This window comes from Bufo gargarizans, chromosome 11 (genome assembly GCF_014858855.1).
Source record: "Bufo gargarizans isolate SCDJY-AF-19 chromosome 11, ASM1485885v1, whole genome shotgun sequence".
Taxonomy (NCBI): domain Eukaryota; kingdom Metazoa; phylum Chordata; class Amphibia; order Anura; family Bufonidae; genus Bufo; species Bufo gargarizans.
In genome coordinates, this window is record NC_058090.1 from 61,499,068 (window position 1) to 61,518,184 (window position 19,117).

Sequence of the window (19,117 nt, forward strand, 5' to 3'; positions counted from 1 at the left end):
CTACCGTCACATTAGTAGAGGCAGTCCGCTCCTTGAAGGCCTTGACCTCAGTATAAGACTGGGTCAACTTAGCCTCAATTTCCTCCTTCTGCTTCTGAAGCTCCACTAATTGTGACTGTATCCGAGCTACCTGCGCATCTCGGTCAACAGTAGACTGCACATTCTCCGCCAGCTGTGCCCGCAATGCCGAAACCTGGTCGGAACTATTGGCACAGCACTGGCAGTGAACAGCCGGAGGAATTGTCTCTGTTGACTGAGATACCGGCGCCACTTCCTTTGGCTTACAGATGCTAGCCTCAAACGTATGAACGAGTTTGGCCAGCATCCGAAGCCGTTTAGTGGCCTTATTCAACACCGTCCGTTTGTTAACACAAAGCTTGTCATAACTACAAGCCTGTGCCAACAAATCGGACCACAGCATTTCTGCTGACTTGTATGTGGTGGGGATGGGATTGAATGTGCTGTGTCTGCTCAAGTGTTGCAGTGTGGGGAAGTCCATACTCACCGTTGGATGAGATTTTCTCCTTGGGGCCGTTCCTCTTTGTCCTCGCAGCTGCTTGGAAGAAGTCCATTTTCCCGGATCGCCTCTTCCCGACCAGCCTGACTTTGTACGCTGCTCCCACGAAGATGGATCTCTTCCAGTGACGTGTCCTCTTCTCCCTCGCAATCACTTGAGCGATGCAGTGACCGTGTAAAGCAAATAGCAAAATATTAATTCACAGAACAATTATAGATTCTCTGCTAAAGATTTTGATCTGCGCTTGGTGCTGTGAGGAAGAGTCGCGTTACCTGTCCGAATTATCAGGTCTTAGACGCTCAGACCGCTGACCACGTCTCTCCTAGACGCTCAGACCGCTGACCACGTCTCTCTTGCCTGACAATTCACAGGACAACCGACCTCTAACCTCAAACACCATAAGGAAGAGTCGCGTCACCTGTCCGAATTATCAGGTCCTAGACGCTCAGACCGCTGACCGCGTCTCTCTTGCCTGATAATTCACAGGATGACCGACCTCTAACCTCAAAACCAAACACAGATTTCAAAATCTAAGCAGTGGGCCTGACTCGCCAATGTAAGGGGGGAATATTAATCACCAATATTATGCGAATATTGATAATTAATATTCATAAATAGGAGGAACCGTCTAGTGATGACTCCGCCTATTTATACCTTTATATAACAATAACAATATCTTCGCTATGCCTTACACTAATCACTATACTAGCTGCATGCGCCTTACTTACTACCGCTAACAAGTACACACTACACAAAGGGTACAAGTAACACAGTATTTATTAACACCTGACACTACGCACACAATACAGTAACAATACAGCACTAAATATACAATACTCAACTACACTACACGTTCCCAAATTCCACCCACAAACTAACTATACAATACACACATACAGGTATAACAACCCACCCACCTGACTAATATTCTATCCCTAGGGGGCACGACGAGGGTTAACGGTGGTCGTGCTGGGGTAAAGCAGACCACAAACCAATGCAGGGGTGATAACCAAGGGAATGGGGGTATGGCAGGGGTTAATCAGGGGAATCAGATATAACCAAGGGAATGAGGGTATGGCAGGGGTTAACCAGGGGAACCAAGGGAATGAGGGTATGGCAAGGGTTAATATACCAGGGGAACCAAGGGAAAGAGGGTATGGCAAGGGTTAATAACCAGGGGAATGAGGGTATGGAATAGGGGGTATGGAAGGGGTTATTATAATGGAGGTATAGTGGGGGGGCTTAGCGTTGGTGGGATAGTGGGGGTTAATGGGGTTTCGTTGGTGGGATAGTGGGGGGGTTAATAGCATTGGTGGGATAGTGGGGGGGTTAATAGCGTTGGTGGGATAGTGGGGGTTAATGGAGATACTTAGGGTCCTGCTCGTTGTCCAGGGGGGCTCGTCTGTCCAGGGGATGATCCTCCAGGTAGGGTGGGCGGCCGGCTCTCCTCTTCCTAGTGTCGGGCCAGCCGGACTTATATGTCCAGCCAACCGCACTCCGTGCCGCCCACACAGCGGCGTGCGAGCGCGCACCACTGTGAGGAACACATGGGCCGGCGCGGTGAGATCACGTCACCGCGCCTGCCCGCGCATCCCTGCACGCGCGCCGCAGGGCCGCGTGTACTGGCTGACAGGCGGGAGATCCTTTGATCTCCCGTCTGCAGCTCTCAGCATTCCGGACATCGCAATGGTAATTGCGATGCCGGAATGCGCATAATAGAGGGAGCGGAGGTGTCTCCTCTTTCTCTATTATGCTCCAATTATCTCCAGCCGGGCTGGAGATAATTGGAACAAAAGGATTCAAATTCATTAGAATTTGAATCCTTTTGAGGTCACCAGAATGACCGGACCTTATCCGGTCATCCTGGCGCCTTTACTCAGAATGCATCAATGTGAATGCTTGGGCCACATTCACATTGATGCATCTGGGTCCATGTAGGGGGGTTTAATGTTATATGGGGCTGTGTGTGGCAATTACTTCAGGGGGCATGAAGGGGCACATATATAGCTATATATATATATATAGATTGCACACTATATATATATATATATATATATATATATATATATATATACACATATATATATTTTGATTAAAGGGGCCCACATATATATTAAAGGGGCCCACATATATATTAAAGAGGCCCACATATTAAAGGGGCCCATCACATATTAAATGGGCACATAGGTATATATACACATGTGTATATGTATATGCATTCGCGGGCCACACTATATGAATTCCCACAGGGGCATGGATGAGCCCCTGGGGAATATCGGAGGCGGATGGGCGCAGGTGCTGGGCACATCTGCGCACATCGTCCTCTGCACCGCCAATACATATACATACACACACACCCACACAATACGCGCCACCCTTCCTCAACATCCGCGCAGTTCATCAGGCACATTCGTTCCATAGTTTCGGGTCTGGGGTTCCACGCTGCCTCCATCTCCGGACACCCTTTCCGAATAGGGGCCGCGTCTGCAGCTTCCAAACATGGCGTCCCCGCTCACGTCATACGAAAGATGGGACGGTGGCAATCTTCATGTTTTTCCCGTTACATCCCACATCCACGGGTCGAGATTGCCAAAGCTTTTTCCAGTTTGGTTTTGTAACTTCTCAAACAATAAACTGCCTAAATCCATGTTATGCCCCCTTTTTTGGCTACCCGTGTTACATGGCTAAAGGCACACCACTAGCCAAGTCAGGTTCTACTGTGTCCAGTTTCTCCTCCTTCGTTTCTACACTGCCCCCGGAGCCTTGACCACAAGTATGGCAGTATGCATTTGTGGGATGGGCATAGGGTATTTAGCCGGCCGCACGGCCTCCCCCAGGTGTCGGCATCGCGCGGTGCCCCACCCTACCCTCCCTCATTTCCAGTCTCACTTCTAGCTCAGACTCCCTGGGTTAGCCCCCTTTTTTGGCTACCCGCGTTACATGGCTAAAGGCACACCACTAGCCAAGTTAGGTCCTACTGTGTCCAGTTTCTCCTCCTTCGTTTCTACACTCCCCCCGGAGCCTTGACCACAAATAAACTAACACATTCATTGGGAGTCTCAGATCAGAGTTAACCCTTATTGCGTTTATGGATTCACACCATGCAACTTTAATGGGGAATAGGAAAGATGTGGCCTATAAACTCAACCAAAATATCATGGTTTATAGTTCCCTCTAACCCAAATAGGTCAGAGTGGGGTTCTCCATAGTCCTGGGTCCATAGCCCGTAGGAAGCAGGCTAGCCCTCAGGCTTCTGCTGCAGACCCAGTGATGGTTCAGTCCATCACTTGTCTGGCACAAAGCCAACACATCACATCACCCAAAGAACACCATTCCCACAATGAAACATGGTGGTGGCAGCATCATGCTGTGGGGATGTTTTTCAGCAGCCGGGACTGGGAAACTAGTCAGAGTTGAGGGAAACATGGACAGGGATATTCTTGAGCAAAACCTGTCCCACTCTGTGCGTGATTTGAGGCTAGGACGGAGGCTCACCTTCCAGCAGGACAATGCCCCCAAACACACGGCTTAAGCAACACTTAAGTGGTAAACGTATAAATGTGTTGGAATGACCTAGTCACAGCCTAGATCTCAATCCAATAGAAAATCTGTGGTCAGACTTAAAGGGCTTCTGTCACCCCCCCAAAAATCATTTTTCATTTTTGGGCTAATTAAAATCCTTATAGTGCGATTATTCAATATATAGTGCTCTTACCTTTTTCTGTGGCTTAGTTTCTTTAACCGCTCCAGGACCGCCTAACGCACGGATGCGTCCTGGAGGCGGTCGATTCATTCCTCCTGGACGCATCCGTGCGTCATCTCGCGAGAGGCGAGATTTCCTGTGAACGCGCACACACAGGCGCGCGCGTTCACAGGAACGGAAGGTAAGAGACTGGATCTACAGCCTGCCAGCGGCGATCGTTCGCTGGCAGGCTGTAGATGCGATTTTTTTTTAACCCCTAACAGGTATATTAGACGCTGTTTTGATAACAGCATCTAATATACCTGTTACCTGGTCCTCTGGTGGTCCCTTTTGCTTGGATCGACCACTAGAGGACACAGGTAGCTCTGTAAAGTGGCACCAACCACCACTACACTACCAACCACCCTGTCACTTATTCACCCCTTATGAACCCCTGATCAACCCATATAGACTCCCTGATCACCCCCCTGTCATTGATCACCCCCCTGTCATTGATCACTTCCCTGTAAGGCTCCATTCAGATGTCCGTATGTGTTTTACGGATCCACGCATCCATGGATTGAATCCGCAAAACACATACAGACGTCTGAATGGAGCCTTACAGGGGGGTGATCACCTCATATACACTCCCTGATCACTCCCTGTCATTGATCACTCCCCTGTTTTTTTTACCCAAACATTTTTATTTTTTATCAAAGACATGTAGAACAATAAATTTTGAGAAAAATTTATATATAGATGTCGTTTTTTTTTGAAAATTTTTACAACTGAACGTAAAAAATTGCATTTTTTTGCAAAAATTTCATTAAATTTCGATTAATAACAAAAAAAGTAAAAATGTCAGCAGCAATGAAATGCCACCAAATGAATGCTCTATTAGTAAGAAGAAAAGGAGGTAAAATTCATTTGGGTGGTAAGTTGCATGACCGAGCAATAAACGGTGAAAGTAGTGTAGTGCAGAAGTGTAAAAAGTGGTCTGGTCATTAAGGGTGTTTAAGCTATGGGGGCCTGAAGTGGTTAAAAACCGCACTTTTATAATATGTTAATTACCTCGCTACCAGCAAGTAGGGCGGTTACTTGCTGGTAGCCGCCGCATCCTCCTTTCAAAAAAACGCCCCCTCCTCCTGTTGATTGACAGGGCCAGTGAGCGCTATCCTCCTCCGGCTGGCCCTGTCTGCAGTTCAAATCCCGCGCCTGCGCCTTACGTGTCTTCATTCGGCGCAGGTGCTCTGAGAGAAGGACGCTCGCTTCCTTAGCACTTCCTCAGTGCGCCTGCGCTGATGATGTCTTCTCTTTCGGGTTTAGAGGTGACGTAATCGGCGCAGGCGCACTGAGGGACTGCTGAGGAAGCAAGCGTCCTTCTCTCAGAGCGCCTGCGCCAAATAAAGACACGTAAGGCGCAGGCGCGGGATTTGAAATGCTGACAGGGCCAGCCAGAGGAAGAGAGCGCTCGCTGGCCCTACAGGAGGAGGGGGCGTTTTTTTTAAAGGAGGATGCAACGGCTACCAGCAAGTAACTGTCCTACTTGCTGGTAGCAAGGTAATTAACATATTATAAAAGTGTGTTTTTTAAAGAAACTAAGCCGCTGTACTGTGATACACTTGTATGATCTATACAAGTGTATTTCTGTACAGTGCTGGCGGCAAGAAGTGCAGGGCGTCATAGTGAGTTAGCAACCAATGACGCTGTGTGCTTGTCCACTCTGCAGGGCAGCAGCCCGGGTTTTTACAGTCCGCAATTGTGAAAAAACACGCCAGTGTGCATGCGCCTTAGGCCTAGTTCACACGAACGTATGGCTTTTATAGTTTTTTGCGGTCCGTTTTTTCACGGATCTGTTGTTCAGTTTTTGAGTTCCGTTGTGTTTCCGTTTCCTTTCCGTTTTTACGTTCCGTTTTTCCGTATGGCATATACAGTATACGGTAATTACATAGAAAAAATTGGGCTAGCCATAACATTTTCAATAGATGGTTCAGAAAAAACGGAACGGAAACGGAAGACATACAGATGCATTTCCGTATGTGTTCCGTTTTTTTTGCGGACATATTGACTTGAATTGAGCCACGGAACGTGATTTGCGGGCAATAATAGAACATATTCTATCTTTCAACGGAACCGAAAAACGGAAATACGGAAATGGAATGCATACGGAGTACATTCCGTTTTTTTGTGGAACCATTGAAATGAATGATTCCGTATACGGAACACAAAAAAACGGCCCGTACACTCGCAAAAAAAAACTAGGCCTTACTGTTAAGGTTAGAAGATGGGATTGTATTACGACTGTATTTGGGTGGGGTCGGAGCTATGAGATATTGTCCAGCTAAGCAGAGATGTGCCTGTCTAGTGAAGTGACGGTGCAGTATGGGGTGTACAGCTGGTTCGCCTCCACGTGGTGCACCCTGGGTAACTCTAAATGAAATTTAGTGTGTGTCTGTGTGTGTGCGGTATATAGTTTTTGTGTGTGGTATATAGTGTGCGGCATGACAATGGATGTGCAATGTACATGTGAAATATATTTCTCTGCTTTCCATACAAATATGCTACTAACATAGTGGATGTGATGTCACAGGAATACTTAGTGCAACAATCACTAATATCTAGTGAGACCTTATGAAATGTCAAGTTTTGTGCACTTAAGAAAATTTTGAATTGCAGAAGGTCGCACAACGGTTCTAAAAAACATTTTTTTGTCTTCTTACATCACCAAAGGTGCAGCACCAAGCAATCAAAATTGTGTATGCCCCCCCAAATAGTAACAATCTAACTGTCACCTCATTCCGCAAAAAATAAGCCCCTACAATCGTCCAAAAAAAATTTAAAACTATGGCTCTCAGACTATGGAGACACTAAAACATGATTTTTCTTGTTTAAAAAAAGATATTATTGTGTTAAATGTAAAAAAAACCTGCTCTAGAAAAATACTACATGACCTAACCCCTCAGGTGAACACCGTAGAAAAGATAAAATAAAAACATCACAAAAAGTGCATTAGCAAGCAATCAAAAAGTCATATGCAACCCAAAATAGTGCCAATCCAACCATCAGATCATCCCGCAAAATTGATACCCTACCTAAGCCAATCGCCCAAAAACTGGAAAAACTATGGCTCTCAGAATATGGAGACAATAAAACATGATTTTTTTTAAAATATTAACAATCTGAGGGAGCTCACCCGATACTGTGGAGCACAGTCCACTATCCGCCCCACCGCACCAAGAAACAAAAACAATCTATTAATGAGACAGGCTTTTCAACAAATCATCTGTATTTTATTAATTCGCCATTTATATAACCTTCATTAAAAAAATTATCGGATTATAATACATTAATTATACATTGATTATTGTCCCAGGTATAAATCATGCCGAGCTCACGCTTAAAAACAAAAAAAATTAAAAATGTATAAAAATGGCCAAACAGTTTATTGTGGCAGTGTTTTTGGACGGTATATTTGTCTAATGGATGTTGTTGTCCATACATAGATTATAGCAGCAGCTTGGCTGCAACTAACTCCATATACCGTACGTATGTACGTGCATATGGGTTTTAATCTCTGCACTGACTGGCGCTCTTGCGGCATTGGTTTGGATATGGTTGGTGTGAGTGCGCTGTGTCACTGTGTTATTTGATATGTGTTCACATTCAGCTGGATGGATTTATATTGTTACTCACGACCACGTTGTTTTCTGTAGGATTATATAACACTGAGGAAGAAACAAAATTGTTTCAGAATGCGTCTGGGGAATGGGGAATGCTGACAGAAAGATAGTGTGGACCGAAACCTACTTTTTAAACAATTGGAACATTACCAAACGGACATACGGTGCTTTGGGAGGTTTCAGAGGAGTGCGCTAAGTGTCCTGAGATGGCGGAGAGTGGAGCCGTAAAGCCGATCAAAAACCGTCTGGAAACCACGCAAACCGGATTAACAGAACAGTGGGCAGAGACACGAAAGGTGGGGAATCCCACAGGTCGTCAGTAACAATATAAATCCATCCGGCTGAATGTAAATACATATCAAATAACACAGTGACACAGCGCACTCGCACCAACCATATCCAAACCAAAGTTGCAAGAGCACCAGTCAGTGCAGAGATTAAAACCCATATGCATGGACATACAGTTGCAAGAAAAAGTATGTGAACCCTTTGGAATGATATAGATTTCTGCACAAATTGGTCATAAAATGTGATCTGATCTTCATCTAAGTCTGTCACGGATGGTGTTGCAGAAAGCTGGAACTTATAAATAAACATCCGACTGGCTTGATCCCAAACTAAGGAGCATATGGGTGAGCCCTATAAAACCCCTAGAGCTCTCCCTGACTGCTATGTCCATGCAAAGGTCTTTATGGTAGATGATTGCATGTCCACGTACCTCATACTATGTGACACCTGAAAACCCTATAATAGTGAGGGGACATGACCACCGGCTCCCTGCACTTAATATGGACGGAGTCAGGGTCACCTAGAATCAAGCCAGCAAAGAAACACAAATAAAGGATAATACTTATCTGAGCAATCAGCAGAAGCAGCATCCAGCAGTGAACACAATCCAAGAAGAAGTATAAACCGCAAAGTGAGGCAGTATGGGAGGGAATATAAGGGGAGATAATTAGTGTAAATAGGTGACAGCTAGGAGAAGGAAAGGAGATGAAAAAGTGAAACCAAAACAAAGAACTTCATGCAGGAAGAGAAGAACATCTAACAGACCTTCTCACAGAAGTGGCGGTGACTAAGTCACAACAATAGACAATCACAGTTTGCTTAAACTAATAACACACAAAGAATTAAATGTTACCATGTTTTTATTGAACACACCATGTAAACATTCACAGTGCAGGTGGAAAAAGTATGTGAACCCTTGGATTTAATAACTGGTTGAACCTCGTTTGGCAGCAATAACTTCAACCAAACGTTTCCTGTAGTTGCAGATCAGACGTGCACAACGGTCAGGAGTAATTCTTGACCATTCCTCTTTACAGAACTGTTTCAGTTCAGCAATACTCTTGGGATGTCAGGTGTTAATCGCTTTCTTGAGGTCATGCCACAGCATCTCCATCGGGTTGAGGTCAGGACTCTGACTGGGCCACTGCAGAAGGCATATTTTCTTCTGTTTAAGCCATTCTGTTTTTGATTTACTTCTATGCTTTTAGTGGTTGTCCTGCTGCAACACCCATCTTCTTTTGAGCTTCAGCTGGTGGACAGATGGCCTTAAGTTCTCCTGCAAAATGTCTTGATAAACTTGGGAATTCATTTTTCCTTCGATGATAGCAATCCGTCCAGGCCCTGACGCAGCAAAGAAGCCCCATACAATGATGCCCCCACCACCATACTTCACAGTTGGGATGAGGTTTTGATGTTGGTGTGCTGTGCCTCTTTTTTTTTTTTTATCAAATATCTTTTTATAGTTTTTTTTTTCCTTTCAAAGAAAATAAGTGTACACTATGCGGTCACATAGGGAAATGTAAAGTTACAGATACACTTTTGCATATGTGCAGTTATAAACAATGCAATTGATTACAAAATAACATTCTCACGTCAATGTTTGTGGTTTAGGGCAGTACAAGGGTAGAAGTGGTACACATTACTCTGGCTAACTTAACCAGACCAATAGCGACTCGAGCATTGTGTTTATACCCATAAAAAGACTAGTATGCTTTGACATGAGTGAGACAACAAGGTAACTCATGGAGGGAAGTAGTATCCTCCATATAGAACAGATAGAACAAATACAGTCATGTGAAAAAATTAGGACACCCTTTGAAAGCATGTGGTTTTTTGTAACATTTTTAATAAAAGGTTATTTCATCTCCGTTTCAACAATACAGAGAGATTAAAGTAATCCAACTAAACAAAGAAAACTGAAGAAAAGTCTTTTCAAGATCTTCTGTAAATGTCATTCTACAAAAATGCCTATTCTAACTGAGGAAAAAGATAGGACACCCTCACATGTATTCCCTCTTAAATTGGCTCAGATCTCACACAGGTATATCACACCAGGTGCACATAATTAGTAGATCGTTACTCTGCATGTTGAATGAGGCTTGCCCTATTTAAACCTCAGACATTTAGTTTGGTGTGCTCCTGACTGTTGAAGTGAGAGTGAGCACCATGGTGAGAGCAAAAGAGCTGTCAGAGGACTTCAGAAAAAAGATTGTAGCAGCCTATGAGTCTGGGAAGGGATTTAAAAAGATCTCAAAAGATTTTGAAATCAGCCATTCCACTGTCCGGAAGATAGTCTACAAGTGGAGGGCTTTCAAAACAACTGCCAACATGCCCAGGACTGGTCGCCCCAGCAAGTTCACCCCAAGAGCAGACCGCAAGATGCTAAAAGAGGTCTCCAAAAACCCTAAAGTGTCATCTCGAGAACTACAGCAGGCTCTGGCTACTGTTGATGTAGAAGTACATGCCTCTACAATCAGAAAGAGACTGTACAAGTTTAACTTGCATGAGAGGTGTGCAAGGAGGAAACCTTTGCTTTCCAAGAGAAACATCGAGGCCAGACTGACATTTGCCAGAGATAAAGTTGACAAAGACCAGGACTTCTGGAATAATGTTCTTTGGACAGATGAGTCCAAAATTGAATTATTTGGACACAACAGCAGAGGACATGTTTGGCGTAAACCAAACACAGCATTCCAAGAAAAGAACCTCATACCAACTGTGAAGCATGGAGGTGGAAGTGTCATGGTTTGGGGCTGCTTTGCTGCAGCAGGACCTGGTCAGCTCACCATCATAGAATCCACGATGAATTCTACTGTGTATCAGAAGGTGCTTGAAGAACATGTGAGACCATCAGTTAGAAAATTAAAGCTGAAGCGGAACTGGACCATGCAACATGACAATGACCCAAAACATACTAGTAAATCAACCAAAGATTGGCTGAAAAAGAAGAAATGGAGAGTCCTGGAATGGCCAAGTCAAAGTCCAGATTTGAATCCCATTGAGATGCTGTGGGGTGACTTGAAAAGGGCTGTACGTGCAAGAAACCCCTCAAACATCTCACAGCTGAAAAAGTTCTGCATTGAGGAGTGGGGTAAAATTTCCTCAGACCGATGTCGAAGACTGGTAGATGGCTACAAGAACCGTCTCACTGCAGTTATTTCAGCCAAAGGAGGTAACACTCGCTATTAGGGGCAAGGGTGTCCTATCTTTTTCCTCAGTTAGAATAGGCATTTTTGTAGAATGACATTTACAGAAGATCTTGAAAAGACTTTTCTTCAGTTTTCTTTGTTTAGTCGGATTACTTTAATCTCTCTGTATTGTTGAAACGGAGATGAAATAACCTTTTATTAAAAATGTTACAAAAAACCACATGCTTTCAAAGGGTGTCCTAATTTTTTCACATGACTGTAGATCGAATATAACGCAGGTTGCTCTCAGAGAAGTTTATCATAGAGTGCTAAGATGTAGTTTAAGTTAAAAGACTAAAGATGGAAAAGGCGTCTCCTTCACCTTATGTTTTCTTGTATTCAATCCATGGTTTCCATAATTGTAAAAATTTGGAATGGGATCTGTTTGCCCAACTGCTGAGTTCTTCCATTAGATATAGCTGGTTCACTTTTATTTCCCATTGGGAGACAGTAGGGGGAGCTGAGTCAAGCCAATGCAGCGGGATAAGGGTACTAGCTGTTTGAACAAGCCAGGTGGGAAGGTCAAAAGGTTTAGGAGACCAACTCTTAGAAGGTAAACATAATAGTACCGAGGTAGGAGTAAGCTGGAGAGAGGTGCCACATATTTGGTTTATTTTTGTTTCAATAGCGGACCAGTAACTGGTAATTAACGGGCAGAACCAAAATATGTGACCCAGAGTGCCTGTATCTCTGTTGCATCTCAAACATGCATTTGTTTTTGATAGGCCCATTGCGTGGAGTTTGCTGGGGTCATTATACCATCTGACCGTCGTTTTAGAAGAATGTTACTGGATTTTTACGCATCTAGAAAATCCATGGGATCTAAGATGTATTTGGTCAATCTCCGCTGCATTGAATGATGTCCCAAGCTCTCTCTCCCATTGGGTGATGTATGCGGGTTTGCTAGTTTTCTGTGAACTCAATAGGTTCCTATAAATATTAGAAACCGCATGTTTAGTTGTTGCTGTGCCTTTTTTTCTCCACACATAGTGTTGTGTGTTTCTTCCAAACAACTCAACTTTGATTTCATCTGTCCACAGAATATTTTGCTAGTCTTGCCGTGGAACATCAAGGTGCTCTTGTGCAAACTGTAAACGTGCAGCAATGTTTATTTTGGATAGCAGTGGCTTCCTCTGTGGTATCCACCCATAAAATCCATTCTTGTTTAGTGTTTCACGTATCGTAGATTCGCTAACAGGGATGTTAGCATATGCCAGAGACTTTTGTAAGTCTTTAGCTGATACTATAGGATTCTTCTTTACTTCATTGAGCAGTCTGCGCTGTGCTGTTGCAGTCATCTTTACAGTATTGCCACTCCTAGGGAGAGTAGAAGCAGTGCTGAATAGGGATGAGCAAACCCGAACTGTATAGTTCGGGTTCGTACCGAATTTTGGGGTTTGGGGGAACATTTTCGTAAAAGTCTGGGTTCGGGTTCGGTGTTTGTCGCTTTCTTGGCGCTTTTTGAAAGGCTGCAAGGCAGCCAATCAACAAGCGTCATACTACTTGCCCCAAGAGGCCATCACAGCCATGCCTACTATTGGCATGGCTGTGATTGGCCAGTGCAGCATGTGACCCAGCCTCTATTTAAGCTGGAGTCACGTAGCGCCGCACGTCACTCTGCTCTGATCAGTGTAGGGAGAGGTTGCAGCTGCGACGTTAGGGCGAGATTAGGCAGTGATTAACTCCTCCAACAGACTTAATTCAGTGATCGATCTACAGCTGTGGATCATTGAACTGCTGCTATTCAATTGCTCACTGTTTTTAGGCTGCCCAGAGCGTTTTTCAGTCACTTTTTTCTGGGGTGATCGGCGGCCATTTTGTGTCTTGTGGTGCGCCAGCACAAGCTGCCACCAAGTACATTTAATCATCAATAGTGTGGTTATTTTTTGGCTATATCCTACATCAGAGGCAAGCTGTCACCAAGTGCATTTAACCATCAATAGTGTGATTATTTTTTGGCTATATCCTACATCAGGGGCTTGGCTGTGCTTGCTAATTTATTGGGGGGTGAAATACAATTGCCAAAATAGCAGTACCCTAAATCTGGTGTTTCAGCTGTGGCCAGCCAATTGTAATACTGTCTGCTGTCTGGCAAAGGATATATTTTTGTTCAGGGTTGAAATACAATTCCCAACTTAGCAATTTCCTAAATTAGTGGTTTCTGCTGTATCAGGGCTACTTTAAATCTATTCATTAAAAGGGTATATAAGATTCAAGGTGCAGATAGGGTCTTTCTCAATAACTTCACACACATGCTACTGTGCAAGTCCAAGTCTAAATCTGTCTGTAAACGTATACCTGTCACCCAGCGCCTAAGTAATAGACCTCAAATTTATATTCATCTAAATCGGTGGTTATTGCTGTGGCTGGTCAAGTTATTTAGTGTCCGTAAAAGCACAGTTTTTGTTCTGGGTTGAAATACAAGTCCCAATTTAGCAATTCCCTAAATTAGTGGTTTCTGCTGTATCAGGCCTACTTTAAATCTATCACTAAAAGGGTATATTAGATTCAAGGTGCAGATATGGTCATTCTCAATAACTTCACACACACGCTACTGTGCAATTCCAAGTCTAATTATGTGTGTAAATGTATACCTGTCACCCAGTGCCTAAATAATAGGCCTCAAATTTATATTCATCTAAATCTGTGGTTATTGCTGTGGCTGGTCAAGTTATTTAGTGTCCGTCAAAGCACAGTTTTTGTTCTGGGTTGAAATACAATTCCCAACTTAGCAATTCTCTTAATTTGTGGTTTCTGCTGTATCAGGCCTACTTTAAATCTATCCCTAAAAGGGTATATTAGATTCAAGGTGCAGATAGGGTCATTCTCAATAACTTCACACACACGCTACTGTGCAATTCCAAGTCTAATTCTGTCTGTAAACGTATACCTGTCATCCAGCGCCTAAATACTAGGCCTCACAATTATATTCAGCTAAATCTGTCGTTACTGCTGTGCCTTTATTAGTGTAATACGGTACCTAAATAGATAGCCAGATAGTGTTAGGTGTCTGTAAAAAAAAGGCCTGAATTTGAATTCAATACATTGGGCCAAATAATATTTTTCTTATTGTGGTGAACGGTAACAATGAGGAAAACATCTAGTAAGGGACACGGACGCGGACATGGTCATGGTGGTGTTAGTGGACCCTCTGGTGCTGGGAGAGGACGTGGCCATTCTGCCACAGCCACACATCCTAGTGTACCAACTACCTCAGGTCCCAGTAGCCGCCATAATTTACAGCGATATTTGGTGGGGCCCAATGCCGTTCTAAGGATGGTAAGGCCTGAGCAGGTACAGGCATTAGTCAATTGGGTGGCCGACAGTGGAACCAGCACGTTCACATTATCTCCCACCCAGTCTTCTGCAGAAAGTGCACAGATGGCGCCTGAAAACCAAGCCCATCAGTCTGTCACATCACCCCCATGCATACCAGGGAAACTGTCTGAGCCTCAAGTTATGCATCAGTCTCTTAAGCTGTTTGAAGACTCCGCTGGCAGGGTTTCCCAAGGGCATCCACCTAGCCCTTCCCCAGCGGTGGAAGACATAGAATGCACTGACGCACAACCACTTATGTTTCCTGATGATGAGGACATGGGAATACCACCTCAGCACGTCTCTGATGATGATGAAACACAGGTGCCAACTGCTGCGTCTTTCTGCAGTGTGCAGACTGAACAGGAGGTCAGGGATCAAGACTGGGTGGAAGACGATGCAGGGGACGATGAGGTCCTAGACCCCACATGGAATGAAGGTCGTGCCACTGACTTTCACAGTTCGGAGACAGAGGCAGTGGTGAGACCGAGCCAACAGCGTAGCAAAAGAGGGAGCAGTGGGCAAAAGCAGAACACCCGCCGCCAAGAGACTCCGCCTGCTACTAACCGCCGCCATCTGGGACCGAGCACCCCAAATGCAGCTTCAAGGAGTTCCCTGGCATGGCACTTCTTCAAACAAGACCCGAGTGGTTGACGACAAGACCCGAGTGGTTTGCACGCTGGGCCATCAGAGCCTGAAGCGAGGCATTAACGTTCTGAACCTTAGCACAACCTGCATGACCAGGCACCTGCATGCAAAGCATGAACTGCAGTGGAGTAAACACCTTAAAAACAAGGAAGTCACTCAGGCTCCCCCTGCTACCTCTTCTGCTGCTGCCGCCTCGACCTCTTCTGCTGCTGCCGCCTCGGCCTCTTCTGCTGCTGCCGCCTCTGGAGGAACGTTGGCACCTGCCGCCCAGCAAACAGGGGATGTACCACCAACACCACCACCTCTGTCACCAAGCATCTCAACCATGTCACACGGCAGCGTTCAGCTCTCCATCTCACAAACATTTGAGAGAAAGCGTAAATTCCCACCTAGCCACCCTCGATCCCTGGCCCTGAATGCCAGCATTTCTAAACTACTGGCCTATGAAATGCTGTCATTTAGGCTGGTGGACACAGACAGCTTCAAACAGCTCATGTCGCTTGCTGTCCCACAGTATGTTGTTCCCAGCCGGCACTAATTCTCCAAGAGAGCAGTGCCTTCCCTGCACAACCAAGTATCCGATAAAATCAAGTGTGCACTGCGCAACGCCATCTGTGGCAAGGTCCACCTAATCACAGATATGTGGACCAATAAGCACGGCCAGGGACGCTATATCTCCCTAACTGCACACTGGGTAAATGTAGTGGCGGCTGGGCCCCAGGCGGAGAGCTGTTTGGCGCACGTACTTCCGCCGCCAAGGATCGCAGGGCAACATTCTTTGCTTCCTGTTGCCACCTCCTCCTACTCAGCTTCCTCCTCCTCTTCTTCCACCTGCTCATCCAGTCAGCCACACACCTTCACCACCAACTTCAGCACAGCCCGGGGTAAACGTCAGCAGGCCATTCTGAAACTCATATGTTTGAGGGACAGGCCCCACACTGCACAGGAGTTGCGGCGGGGTATAGAACAACAGACCGACGAGTGGTTGCTGCCGGTGAGCCTCAAGCCCGGCCTGGTGGTGTGCGATAATGGGCGAAATCTCGTTGCAGCTCTGGGACTAGCCGGTTTGACGCACATCCCTTGCTTGGCGCATGTGCTGAATTTGGTGGTGCAGAAGTTCATTCACAACTACCCCGACATGTCAGAGCTGCTGCAAAAAGTGCGGGCCGTCTTTTCGCGCTTCCGGCGTTCACATCCTGCCGCTGCTCGCCTGTCTGCGCTACAGCGTAACTTCGACCTTCCCGCTCACCGCCTCATATGCGACGTGCCCACCAGGCGGAACTCCACCTTGCACATGCTGGACAGACTGTGCGAGCAGCAGCAGGCCATAGTGGAGTTTCAGCTGCAGCACGCACGGGTCAGTCGCACTGCGGAACAGCACCACTTCACCACCAATGACTGGGCCTCCTTGCGAGACCTGTTTGCCCTGTTGCGCTGTTTCGAGTACTCCACCAACATGGCCAGTGGCGATGACGCCGTTATCAGCGTTACAATACCACTTCTATATCTCCTTGAGAAAACACTTAGGGAGATGATGGAAGAGGAGGTGGCCCAGGAGGAGGAGGAGGAGGAAGAAGGGTCAATTTTAGCACTTTCAGGCCAGTCTCTTCGAAGTGACTCAGGGGGAGGTTTTTTGCAACAGCAGAGGCCAGGTACAAATGTGGCCAGCCAGGGCCCACTACTGGAGGACGAGGAGGACGAGGATGAGGAGGAGGTGGAGGAGGATGAGGATAAAGCATGGTCACAGCGGGGTGGCACCCAATGCAGCTCGGGCCCATCACTGGTGCGTGGCTGGGGGGAAAGGCAGGACGATGACGATACGCCTCCCACAGAGGACATTCAACTTCTGGGTCTCTAAATTGTCCACGTTGCCAGAGCTTGCCTTTTATGCCTTGGAGGTGCTGGCCTTCCCGGCGGCCAGCGTTTTGTCTGAACGTGTATTCAGCACGGCAGGGGGCGTCATTACAGACAAACGCAGCCACCTGTCTACAGCCAATGTGGACAAGCTGACGTTCATAAGAATGAACCAGGCATGTATCCCACAGGACCTGTCCATCCCTTGTGCAGATTAGACATTAACTTCCTCCGCTTAACCATATATTATTGTACTCCAGGGCACTTAATCATTTAATCCTATTATTATTTTCATTTTACCATTATATTGCGAGGCAACCCAAAGTTGAATGAACCTCTCCTCTGTCTGGGTGCCGGGGCCTAAATATATGACAATGGACTGTTACAGTGGTGGGTGACATGAAGCCTGATTCTCTGCTATGACATGCAGACTGATTCTCTGCTGACATGAAGCCAGATTCTCTGTTACGGGACCTCTCTCCTCTGCCTGGGTGCCTGGGCCTAAATATCTGACAATGGACTGTTCCAGTGTTGGGTGACGTAAAGCATGAATCTCTGCTATGACATGCAGACTGATTCTCTGCTGAAATGAAGCCAGATTCTCTGTTATGGGACCTCTCTCCTCTGCCTGGGTGCCTGGGTCTAAATATATGACAATGGACTGTTACAGTGGTGGCTGACGTGAAGCCTGATTCTCTGCTATGACATGCAGACTGATTCTCTGCTGACATGATGCCAGATTCTCTGTTACGGGACCTCTCTCCTCTGCCTGGGTGCCTGGGCCTAAATATATGACAATGGACTGTTACAGTGGTGGGTGACGTGAAGCCTGATTCTCTGCTATGACATGCAGACTGATTCTCTGCTGACATGATGCCAGATTCTCTGTTACGGGACCTCTCTCCTCTGCCTGGGTGCCTGGGCCTAAATATATGACAATGGACTGTTACAGTGGTGGGTGACGTGAAGCCTGATTCTCTGCTATGACATGCAGACTGATTCTCTGCTGACATGAAGCCAGATTCTTTGTTATGGGACCTCTCTCCTCTGCCTGGGCCTAAATATATGACAATAGACTGTTACAGTGGTGGCTGACGTGAAGCCTGATTCTCTGCTATGGCATGCAGACTGATTCTCTGCTGACATGAAGCCAGATTCTCTGTTACGGGACCTCTCTCCTCTGCCTGGGTGCCTGGGCCTAAATATATGACAATGGACTGTTACAGTGGTGGCTGACGTGAAGCCTGATTCTCTGCTATGACATGCAGACTGATTCTCTGCTGACATGAAGCCAAGATCTCTGTTACGGGACCTCTCTCCTCTGTCTGGGTGCCTGGGCCTAAATATATGACAATGGACTGTTACAGTGGTGGCTGACGTGAAGCCTGATTCTCTGCTATGACATGCAGACTGATTCTTTACTGACATGAAGCCAGAATCTCTGTTACGGGACCTCTCTCCTCTACCTGGGTGCCGGGGCCTAAATATCTGACAATGGACTGTTCTAGTGTTGGGTGACATGAAGCATGATTCTCTGCTATGACATGAAGACTGATTCTCTGCTGACATGAAGCCAGATTCTCTGTTAATGTACCTCTCTCCTCTGGGTTCAGACTCCAGCACTCACTTTTTTGAAGTGTCAAGTTCTCCGTCTTTATTTAGCAATGGTGCACAGACAATACAAGGCTCAATTTTCTCTGGTGTAGGCTGTTGACGCTTTTCGAAAGGTTCTTATTCGTAACAGTGGTGTGCGTATAGTGTTCTCAGGTATATATAGGAGCTCAAGTGTGTGTAATCAGCGCTGTAAACACTCCCACTTTTGACCAAAACATATGGGGGGAGAGGGAATAACATGGAACAATACAGGTTCCACCCCTTTGCGCAACACTTGTCCCTCATAGATATCACCTGGAGCACCAGATTCAATAGTAGCTGGCACAGATCA